Source organism: Phascolarctos cinereus, unplaced genomic scaffold (assembly GCF_003287225.1).
Source record: "Phascolarctos cinereus isolate Bilbo 61053 unplaced genomic scaffold, phaCin_HiC Scaffold_4;HRSCAF=312, whole genome shotgun sequence".
NCBI classification, from domain to species: domain Eukaryota; kingdom Metazoa; phylum Chordata; class Mammalia; order Diprotodontia; family Phascolarctidae; genus Phascolarctos; species Phascolarctos cinereus.
In genome coordinates, this window is record NW_027555847.1 from 318,666,507 (window position 1) to 318,678,391 (window position 11,885).

General features: G+C 40.2%; 1 pseudogene; it reads right to left on the reverse strand.

Annotated features, from left to right (window-relative positions):
* Positions 1 to 6,052: 6,052 nt before the first annotated feature.
* Positions 6,053 to 11,389, reverse strand: LOC110216562 (WW domain-binding protein 11 pseudogene; annotated as a pseudogene).
* Positions 11,390 to 11,885: the final 496 nt, after the last annotated feature.

Below are 11,885 nucleotides of genomic sequence, written 5' to 3' on the forward strand. Positions count from 1 at the left end.
GCAAGTGCTTTGATTCCAGTTACATCGGAGGTCCTGCCAAACATATTTCCATACCAGCCTTGTTGCAAAAGAAAAGACAAACAAAATAAAACAATAAAAATAAAGTTTTTTAAAAGTGTGCTTCAATGTGCACTGAGTTTATCAGATGTCGCTCTGGAGGTGGATAGCATTTTTCATCATGTGGTGCTTTGGAATTGTCTTGGATCGTTGTCTTGATCAGAGTAGCTAAATCTTTCATAGTGGAACATCATACAGTATTGTTGTTATTGAGTACAATGTTCTCCTGGTTCTGCTCACTTCACTTTGCATCAGTTCATATCAGTTTTCTCAAGGTTTTTCTGAAACCATCCTATTTGTCATTTCTTATCACATGATAATATTCCATCACAATCATATGCCAAAACTCGTTTAGCCCTTCCCTAGTGGATGGGCATCCTCTCAATTTCCAATTCTTTGTCTCCACAAAAAGAGCTGCTATGAATATTTTTGTACAAATAGGTCCTTTTCCCTTTTCTTTTATCTTTTTGGGATACAGACCTAGCACTAGTATTGTTGAATCAAAGGGTATGCACTTTTATAGCCCTTTGGCCATAGTTCCAAATTGTTCTCCAGAATGGTTGGACTGGTTGACAATTCCACCAACAGTGCATTAGTGTTCCACTTTCTTTACATCCCCTCCAGCATTTGTCATTTTCCTTTTCTGCCATGTAAGCCAGTCTGATAGGTGTGAGGTAGTATCTGAGTCGTTTTGATTTGCATTTCTCTACTCAGCAGTGATTTAGAGATTTTTTTTTAATGTGAGTATTGATAGCTTTGATTTCTTTTTAATTTCATGTAATCAAAACTATTTTATTTCCCATTTAGCCAGTTTTGCCTTTTTAAGGACTTATCTTCATCAATGAATTTTGCGCCTCTTTTTCAGTTTGGCCAATTTTGTTTTTTAAGGTATTATTTTTTTCCCAGTATTTTTGGTGCCTCTTTTATCAAGCCGTTAATTGTCCTTTCATAATTTTCTTCCTTTGCTTTATTTTTTTTCTCTATCACTCTTACCTAATTTTGAAAATCATTTTTTTAGCTCTTCTAGGAATTCTTGTTGGGTTTATGTTCAATTCACATTTTTCTTTGAGGCTCTGCTTGTAGCTGTTTTGACTTCATTGTCTTCTTCTGAATTTGTGATTTGATCTTCCCTGTCACCATAGTAGCCTTTTATGGTCAAGTTTTGTTTTTTGTTTTGTTTTTTGTTTCCCTCATTTTCCCACTCTATTTCTGAATATGGAGCTATATGTTAGAGATGGAGTTAAAGTTTTGTTTTGTTTTGTTTTTTTTCCCAGCATGAGGGAGGAGGGACTCTGTCCCAAGCTTCTGGCTTATTCATAGTGCTGTTTTCAGAATTAGTTCTGGGGTTTTGAAAGTTTCCAGTGCTTCTTTGGTGGCACGATCTGGGGAGGGCTGTGTCACTGCTGTCTTTGTCTGAACTCTGGCTCTTACCCAGGAAAGGCCCCTGATCTCTTGGGATCATAACTGATACTGCTCCTCAGAGTCTCTTGATCCACTGGGGCTGGAAGTAATACCTCCCTCAGGGCTTCCACTCTCTGCTGACCAAAAGTGCTCCTCTCTGCACTTGAACTATGACTCAGAAGTAGGTATAGCATGGCAATGGAGTTGCCAAACAGCATCTGGTCCTATGTCCAGTGCTAGCACTGGGGAACCCTGTAATCTCTTTCAGTTTTTATTTTTTATTTTTTAGTGAGGCAATTGGGGTTAAGTGACTTGCCCAGGGTCACACAGCTAGTGAGTGTCAAGTGTCTGAGGCCAGATTTGAACTCAGGTCCTCCTGACTCCAGGGCTGGTTCTCTATTCACTGCATCATCTAGCTGCCCTCTGTAATCTCTTTCTGACCAGTTGTCAGGTTCCCTTATTTTCTCTCACTTCAGAGCTCCCAAAGCTGCTGCTGCTTCTGTTACTACCACTTAGTCCCACCAGTGGTATTTCAACCACATGAGTTCTAGGCCAGCCTCCTCTCCCATGTTGCAGATCTTTCTCTCTGACCTCCTCTATTACCTTGGGCTGGAAGAATCTCTGACTTTGTATTGGCTCTGCCTCTCCAGAATGCGATGTGAGGCATTATTTTGAAGTTGTTTGGAAGGGAATGTTGAGAGGGCTTGGCTGAATGCTTCTCTACTCTGTCATCATGGCTCCAACCCCAAAAGTTGTTATTTACCTATTACTATTAACCTTTGACTCCTTAGCCTTAAATTGTGCTTCCAGGTAGGATTTTTAAACAATTTCCTTAGAAAGAGAGACTCCTAATACCGTACTAGTTCTACAGAATAGTCTGACTCCTTCCTATAGGTTAAACTGTCAGGACATTTGATCAAGTCTAATTCAAGTCAGAATTTATAGGATCACAGGATATAGAGGTGGAAGGGGTTTTAGAGACTGGTCTAATCCCTTTATTGTAATGAGGAGAAAAACCAAGATTCAAAGAGATTAAATGATGGGCCAGAGTCTTGCAATTGGAAAGGAGCAGAGCTAGTATTCAAACCCATGTCTCTGACTTCAGTCCTTTCCCTTCCACTATGTTACCATCCTTTCTAGGCAAATATCTAATTAGTGGGGTGATTCCATTTACTATGTGCATGCAAAGTTTGAGTCTTCTTTCTTGAGGGATGGGGTAAATAGATCTTTAATTTCATCATGCATCTTTAATCATCTTGTATCATTCTGACTATCTGTGTCTATTCCTTTCTACCAACTATCAGGAAAACAGGATTTAAGAGTCACAGGATCCAAGTTCTAATCCTGACTAAGCCATTTACTACTAGTGTGACCTTGGGCAAATTACTTAAACTTTCTGGGCCCCAGTTTGCTCCTTTCTAGCTATGGCCAATCAATGCACTTTTGTTTTGAGTATCTCATATTTATGTTATTTCAATCTCTCTCCCCCCCCCTCAGCAATGGAGTTAAGTGACTTGCCCAAGGTCACACAGCTAGTAAGTGTCTGAGGCTGGATTTGAACCCAGGTCCTTCTAACTCCAGAGCCAGTGCTCTATCCACTGTGCCACCTAGCTACCCCTATTTAATTTCCATCTCAAAACTGAACTATCAGACCAATCTGAGTCAAAAATGGCCAATACCATAATTTCTTTTTAATGGTAGGCAGAGGCTGTGTTTATTTTTTTTAATATCCTTATGCCCCACTGCTTGATTTTCATTAGACCCTCTGTCCAGTTTCTTTAAGATTTCTTCATCTGGAAAATGAGAATAACAATGGCACCTGCCTCACAGGCTTGCTGTCAGTCAACAAGCGTTTATTTAAATACTTGCTCTGGGACAGGCCAATGTATTAATTGCTAGAGACAGAAAGAAAAACAAAAAACATGATTCCTCCGCTCAAGGAGGTCACAGTCTAATGGCTAGAATCTGTAGAGGAGAAAAAAGTATAAGAAGTCTGGAAGATGGGGAGGGGCCAGGTTGTGGAGGGCTTTACAAGCCAAACGTAGGATTTTTATATTTGATTCTGGAGATAATAGGGAGACAGCGGAGTTTATAGAGCAGGAAGGTGAAATGGTCAGATCTGTGCTTTAGGAAGATTACTTTGGCAGCTAAGTGGCAGCTGTCATCATAATTACACAGCTGTTCAGTTTCATTTTATTGTGCTTTCCATTTACTCTGTCGCCATCATTATATTTCTTGTTTTCCTGATTCTGCTTACTTCACTGTGGCATCACTTACTTTGTCTTTCATGTTCCCTAAATTCTTCATTTTCATTATTTCTTAGGGTGCAACAGTATTCTATTACATTAACATGCCGCAATTTGTTTAATTGTTTCCTCCAATTGATGAGCACTTGAGTTGTTTTTGAAGAGTATTTATCATTAGGATTCATGTTCTCCCCTTATTTGTTCAAATCAATTCAGGAAACATTTCTTAATTGCCTATTATGTACAAGGTAGCTTGGCACATTGGTTAAAGTTAGCTCTGGCTTCAAATCTCACCTCTGATGCATACTGGGAACTTGGCTGTGTGACCCTGGCTAGGGCATTTAACATCTCAGTGCTCCAAGAAACATCCTCTCATTCTCTGTCTCTGTTTCTCTGTCTGTCCCTGTCTCTGACTATCTTTCTGCCTGTCTCTATCTCTGTCTCTCTGTCTCTCTATGTCTCTCTGTGTCTCTGTTTATCTTTGTGTCTGTCTCTATTTCTGTCTTTGCCTGTCTCTATCTTTCTCTCTCTCTTTCATTATCTCCTTTTCACTGCCAGGCTAGAAGTGTAGTTGACACTGCATGTAAGTTTTGACCTGCTTCATTTTTACCCTGGGCCACTTGGCCCTATCCTTAGGTAGGCTGGTGACCCACCAGTGCCAAGGAGCTCACCATTTTGGTGCCAGCCTACTGCAGTTCAGAACTCCTGAGCTCAAGAGATCCATCAGCCTTAGCTTGCCCAGCTGTAAGAACCACAGGCAGGCACTTACACGTGTGGCTCTCACGGCTCTCTGAGATTATAAATTATAGACTGCCTGCAGATCTGCATTGGCAGAAGCAGTATTCCCCACACCCAACGCTATCACAAATTCAGGCCAAAAAAAAAATGTACAGAGCACAACTCTCTTTTTTTTTTTTTACTGTTTTTTTTTTTACCCTCCAGTCTCTTCCCCAGCCTCTCTGCAATAGCATTGGGATAGAGTTTCTGTATATCTTTAGAATGAATTTAGTCCCACTTCACTTGGCCTCCAATTCTGAGAAGCAATAGGAGATTATGGCTGCCTTAAAATATTTCATTTTGGTTTGACCCCTGTAGAGAATGCTTCTTTATAGAATTAACTTTGCCAGTTCTAGAGGGCTTTTCATTGTTCCTTTGTGAAAATCATGGAAAAGCAGAACCAGCTTTTACCCAGAATCAAGGCCCCTGGGCCCCTGGGGCTTGGCCATGTTGGGCAAAAAGTGACATGATTCTGAGCATGCTGGGTTTCTGCCCTGTTGGAGCTTTGCTGAAGGAGTATCCTCATCATATAGCCTTACTATATAGCCTGAAGGCAACGACTAGCCTTCAATTTCTTAGTCTTTGGATAGGATTTAATTATACCTCCAGCTAAAGCTAGGGCGGATTTAATTACCTAACAAATGAACTTTTAGCCAAGAAAGAAGTGCCTTTTGTATTTTGGGGCTCAGCACACAGGGCATGTCTCGGAGGCCATAGGCTGTGCAATCTGCTGTGTGGGAGAACATTATGTGCTTATTACCAGGGGTGAGTTTAAGTGTCTAGGCAAAAAGCTAGATTAAAAAATTTTTTCTATCATATTTTAATTTATTTTGTTAAGTATTTCTCAATTATGTGTATGCGTATGTATGTGTGTGTATATGTATGTATGTATGTATATATATATATATATACATATATATATATATATATATATATAATTTTTTTGGTAGGACATTCATTTTTTTCATGAGAAACACTCAAAATTTTTTTTGTCTCTGAGAAGTCATCTCAATCAATTTACATGTATACTTTCTTCCCCTAGGCATCCTGCTTCCTGGTAAGGAAATGGAGCTATGATCCTTTTCACTACTAGTAAAATATTACAAAATATTTACAAGGAAAGTTAAAAAACAAACAAAACCAGAAATAAAAACCACAAAAAACAGTGGATAAAATTCATTGGTTTCTGATAGGTACCTATTCCAGTGGCTTACCCAAACAACTTAAGAAAAGGATTTCAAAAATAAAGTACAGACTAAAACCTATCTATCCCATGCCTCCAAAGAAAAGAGGAAATGGTGGTGATGAGTATAGTAGAAACGTGAAGGAACATTGCTATAAAAGCTTACCAGCCTACTCTGAATGAAACATCTTTTTCTTCTCTGAAATAAATTCTAACCAAAACTAAATAACATGAAGACAATCCTCACTCTAAAGTTAGGACATGCTCTGATAGAGTAAAAGTTAACTCCTCTGCACACAGGTCCAATATAGAAGAGCCCCTTCTTCTAGGAATCATACTTTCTAACACGAATTTGTGGGATCAAAGGCTCCCCTGGCATCCCAGGCTTTCACAGCAGCCCCTTCAGCTCTTTCGTGAAGGCGCCCTATACGTCCTCCTTGGTTTGTACTGAACCGGAGCAGAGGGGCCGAATTGAGGCACTGTTTTGGTGAGAGGTATAGTAGAATCCTCTTCTGACTGGGGAGCAGCAGCTGCTCCTTTGTCCTCTCGTTGAACCTGCAGGGCAGTGGGCACAAATCTGGCAATTTCTGCCTTGGGATTAGTGATTTGTGGTTTGGCTCTGATGAAAGCAATGGCTTTCTTCTCAATAGTGGCTGCGCTGGTATCATCCACTTTGGGTCTCTGGATCAAGTTGGGCAGGGCATTTAAACCCCCTGGATTTGAAAAGGGAGGGAAAAAGCCCAGGTGGAGTAGGTTCAAGTAGAGGCCCCAAAGGTAGGAACATCATCCCAGGATGACGTAGAAGTATGCCTGGATTTACTGGGGGAGGTAGCCTCAGTGGTGGTCCTCATGGAGGAGGACAGGAAGATGACCAGGAGGTGGGCCTGGTGTTGGACCAGAAGGCCTGACTGGTGGAAGACCAGAAGGTAAAAGCTGAGGTAAAGACCCTGGAAGCCCTGGCATTCCAAGTGGTGTTAAGAGTGGAGAAGCTCCTGGACGTGGACCAGGAAGAAGGCCAGTGGGTGGCCCATGTGGTTGTAATGATCAAAGATGGGGTAGTCCTGGCATGGGAGATGCCTGTATTTGAGCAGGAGGAATAGACTGTGGAGGTGGCTGCTGTTGTTGGGAAGCAGGGAACAATGAAGCCCCAATCAGGAAGAGCTTCTTCTTTATGCTGCTGCTGTATTGTATCTTCTGACTCAGAGTCATCAGACTCTACCTCCTCCTCATCCTCTGAAAATGTCTACTTTTTGCCATGAATTTCCTGACCTGCCATTTTAAGCACTATAACTTGAAGAGGTTTTAATTCCTTCATACTTGTCTTTTTCTTTCGTGTTTTCCGGTAACACCCACAAATCATACCCCAAGACCTGACTTTTTGTCCTCTCTGTTCTGTCTCTCTTCATCATCACAGTGCATGAACTCCTCTCCTTCACTGTCAGCATCCGACCTGTCAGTGTCACAGGCATCACTGTGGTCATCGTGCTTGTCTTCATCCATGTCTTCAGGATAACCATCTTCACTGGTGCTGGAAGCTTCATCATCATGACCTTGAGGAGCAAGGTCTGGACTATATAAAATATCCTCTCCTTCTAGGTCAAAGCCCACTTCATGGGGCTTTCTCAGAAAGGCTTTTTCTCAGAAAAACTCCAGAAGACTTTCTGCCAGAAGGCAAATGAGGAACACCATGTCCAAGAAAAGGAAGTATAGAAATTGCCCTGGTGAGACGTTCATAAGCAGAGGTTTGCTTTTTTGGGTTTTGGGGTTTTTTTGAGAATAAAGGGTGACTGTGTACCAGACAACAGGATGTCTTGGATCAAAATGTTAGAAGGAACATGAGGCATATTTGGCAATGGAATGCTTTCCATTTCAATATACTGAGCATTCTTTACGGTACCAAAGTATTGACCTCTTCTGCTCATATTCTACCTCTAACTTTCAAAGCTCTTTTGTAGATATCTGGATTTTCCCTGAGCCAGTTGGAGGGGGCAGGAGGAGCCTTTATTTTCACTTCTCCCTTGGGCCCTAAGCCACTGCCATCTTGAAGTCGTGCTGCACTACCTCTATTTTAAATTTCATTAAATATTTCCTGATTCCATTAAAAATTTTTTTAACATTCTTTTTAAAAAATTTTGAGTTCTAAATTCTCTCCCTCCCCCTTATCTTGGGAAGGTAAACAATATTGTATCAATTATACATGTGAAGTCTTGCAAAATATATTTCCATATTAGCTATGTTGCAAAAGAAAATACATAGAAAACCCCAAGAAAAATAAAGTGGAAAAAACTATGCTTCAATATGCATTCAGAGTTCATCAGTTCTCACTTCGGAGGTGGATAGCACTTTTCATCATGGGTCTTTTGGAATTGTCTTGGATCATTGTCTTGATCAGAGTAGCTAAGTCTTTCACAGTTGATCATCATTACAATATTGTTGTTGCCACATACGGTATTCTCCAGCTTCTGTTCACTTCAGTTTGCACAAGTTCAGTACAATGTTGCTCTTTTTTGTATGATCTTCTCCTGATTCTGCTCACTTCACTTTGCAGCAGTTCATGTAAGTCTTCCCAGATTTTTCAATAACCATCCTGCTCGTTTCTTATAGCACAATATTCCATCACAATCATATACCACAACTTGTTCAGCCATTTCCAATTGATGGGCATCCCCCTCAATTTCCAATGGAAAGAAGCTAGGTTGAAGACACTAGGAAAAGGCTTTTTGTGAATTCTTTTTAAAAATCAGAGTCAACATATTTGCAATTCTGATAATATAAAAAGCTCTGCTTGCCATTTACAATATGACCTTCAATAACTTCACAATATGACCCCTTCTTACTTTCCCGGTCTTCTCACACTTTTGTTCCCTTCTACATACACTACTATTCAGTGGTCAACAGTGGCATTGCTATTCTTTGCAAAGAACATTCCATCTCCTGTCTCTGTGACTTTGTACATTCCCCATGCCTGGAACGCTCTCCTTTCTGACTTCTGCATCTTAGCTTTCCTGACTTCCTTCAAGACTGAACCACCTTCTGCATAAGGCATACTCTTGACCCAGCTATATTACTATTAGGAATGTAACCCAAAGATAAAAGAAACAGGAAAAGCACGCACACACACACACACACACACACACACACACACACACACATATATCTATTCAATATTTATAGCAGCTCTTTTTTTTTTAGTGGTAGACAACTTTGAAAGACTTAAGAATTCCAGTCAACATAATGACCAATCATGATTCAAGAGGACTGATGATGAAGCATGTTACCCACTTCCTGACAGAGAGATAATGACTCAGAGTGGAGAAAGATATACATACATATATATATATATATATATATATATTTTTTTTTTTTTAACATGACCATTGTGGGAATTTGTTTTGCTTAACTATGTATATATGTTATTAGGGTTTTCTTTTTCTTCTTTTCTCCCAATGGTGAGGGTTGGATGGGAGAGAAAAATGACTTTTTGTTATTTAAAAATTTTTTAAATTAATTTTTAAAAGATACCTAGAGTGCTGTTTAGGTGGTAATGAGCAAGATTTAGTCTTCCCATTAACCATTTAATCAGTTAATAAGTATTTCTTTTTACAAGCATCTTTCCCCTCCTACTGTTCTTCCAATTGAACAATTAAAAAAATCAAACTCTCATCACAAATATGCATTTGATATGTCTCAAAACAAATTCCTACATTGGCCATGTCTGAAAATGTGTATTTCATTCTGCATTTTAAATTTATTACCTCTTTCCCTGGGAAGTGTGTAAAGTATTTCATCTTCAGCCCCTGGGACTCCTGGTTTATCATTGCATTGATCAGAGCTCTAAAGTCTTTTGAAGTTTTTGCCCACCTCTATAATATAGTCGTCATTTTATAAATTAGCCTCCTAGCTCTTCACCCTTCACTTAACGTAATTTCATGGAGAGCTTCCCAGTTTTCTCTAAAATTGTCCATTCAGCCATTTCTTGTATCGCAGTAATATTCCATTACATTCATATCCCATAATTTGTTTCTAGTTCTTTGCTACTATCAAAAGGGCCAGCATCTTAGGTTTCTAAAGACTTTTACACCCATCAATTCTCTTTCCTGCTTTCCTGGAAGAATGAGGTAAGCAGACAACACATTGTTATCTTGGCTTCACAGAAGGAAGATTTTAAGTAGTTTCTCTTTCAAAGCAAGTGGGGAGGGCAAGAGGCCTGCTGAGGAAGGAATGGGGGAGGTGATTGAGGAAAGATACTAAAACTATAGTCTCAGCAGACGATGTGCATCTGAATGAGAATTTAACACGGCCCATTTGTTGCTAGCAGGGATGAAAGAATTTTACTTTGGCCTCCCAGAATCTGGCTCTGTCTTTTGGAATCTGGCTTCTAAATAGGAGTATTCATGAAGGAGGCTTACTGTTCCACACACTCACTGTGTGAACCCAGTAACTAAGCTTCAAAGTACTTCTTAGATTTGTTAATCATTTCTCTTCTTTCCCAGTTATAGACTTCTGTTTACTATTAATTATTTGGAACCTCAGCTTTTTATGCCATTAAAATGTGAATTTCTTTAAAAAAAATTAACCAGAGTAAATGAGAGAGAAAACGGTGGAAAACTGAGAGGATGAGGAATTTGATTCAATTCAGAAAACTTCTATTGTGCATCTACTCCATGCCCAGATACTGTGCAGAGAAAAAAAGTCAACCAGTCCCTGGTCCTCAACAAACTTACATTCTACTGTGATGATTTGATATGTGCATAGAAATATAGATACATCAACAGATACATACAAGATACATACAAACTAATGCAAAGTGATTTCAAAAGTGACAAGAGACTGAGACGGAGTGGGGGGGGGAGAGAAAGAGAGAGAAAGAGAGAGATGAGAAGGGGAGAGAGAGGGAGGGAGGAAGAGGGAGAGATGAAGAGAGAGAGAAATAACAAGAGACATAGATTGAGAGAAAGAGAGAGACTGAAAGAGAAATGGAGGAAGAGAGAAAAAGACTGAGAGAAAGAGAAAGACTGAAAGAAAGAGGTAGAGAGAGGGAGAGAGACACACAGAGAGAGAGAGAGAGACAGACACACACACACACACACACACACACACACACACACACAGGGACAGAAAGACGCAGAGAGAGACAGACAAATTTATTTGGGAAACCAGGAAAGGTCTTCTGCAGTTTCTGGCGCCTAAGTTGTGCTAGAGATTCAATGGAGGAAAAATGAGAAGAGAGCACGTTTTAGACAAGAAGGACCACTTGTACAAAGGCATGGAGGTGGTAGATGGACTGTCATGTAAAGGCACCAGGTAGCAAATCAGCTGGACTGGAACAGAGAGAACAAATGGGAAGAAATATGAAGTAAGACTGGAGAAGGAGCTGAGAGCCAATCTTAAAGTAATTTGAGTAGGGGGCAGGATTCCAACGTATAGTTTGAGGAATATAAAGCACCACAAGACAGAAAATGAGGGAATTAGTAAAGAATAAAGCAATCCAGTTTTATTGAGGAGAAATATTACTGGAGGCAGGGAGTCTAAGAGAATGAAAACAGGTGTTATCGAGGCCCCAGTGGAAAGAGGGTACTTCAAACCACTAAGTTTTATAAAGATATTTGTAAGACATTTTTATCTGGATCAAGCAGAACCATGCATGGCGGGGTGGGGAGGAGGAGGTAGTGGGAAGCATAGCCTCGGCGTACAGATCAAAGTTTGGGGACTGGTACTGATTCATGCTAGGTAGTGAGGCAAACATGGAGGAAATGCATTTGGCCAAGACAACTCAAGCCTCTACCACCACAGGGCTTCTGTGTTCTTCCTCTCATTCTTGTTCTTGATAACAGTTCAACTCTTTATTGCCAGGGGTAGTTATCCCTCCAATCCAGAGTCGGTTCTATTTTCTGCTGCCAGGGCTAACATTTCTTGAAACGCATTCCTCCTTTAATCTGATGCCTCTCTAGGTGTCTGCATCTGACTGGAGAGCATATCTCTGCTGCCTCATCTGTGCTCATATGGAGCTGACTTAACTCTTGACCAGCTGAATGGATATCCAGTTCAAAGTGCCAAGACTGATGGAGAAGAGAGGAAAAAAAATACCCCATGGGAAAGGAATCAATTGACCAAAAACCAACAATCTTTCCTCCTTCCCTTACCAAGAACAACAGCTTAACAGCTTTGGTCTTAGCCAGAAACTGTCATATTAGTGATCATGAATTTCTTACAGGCCTAGG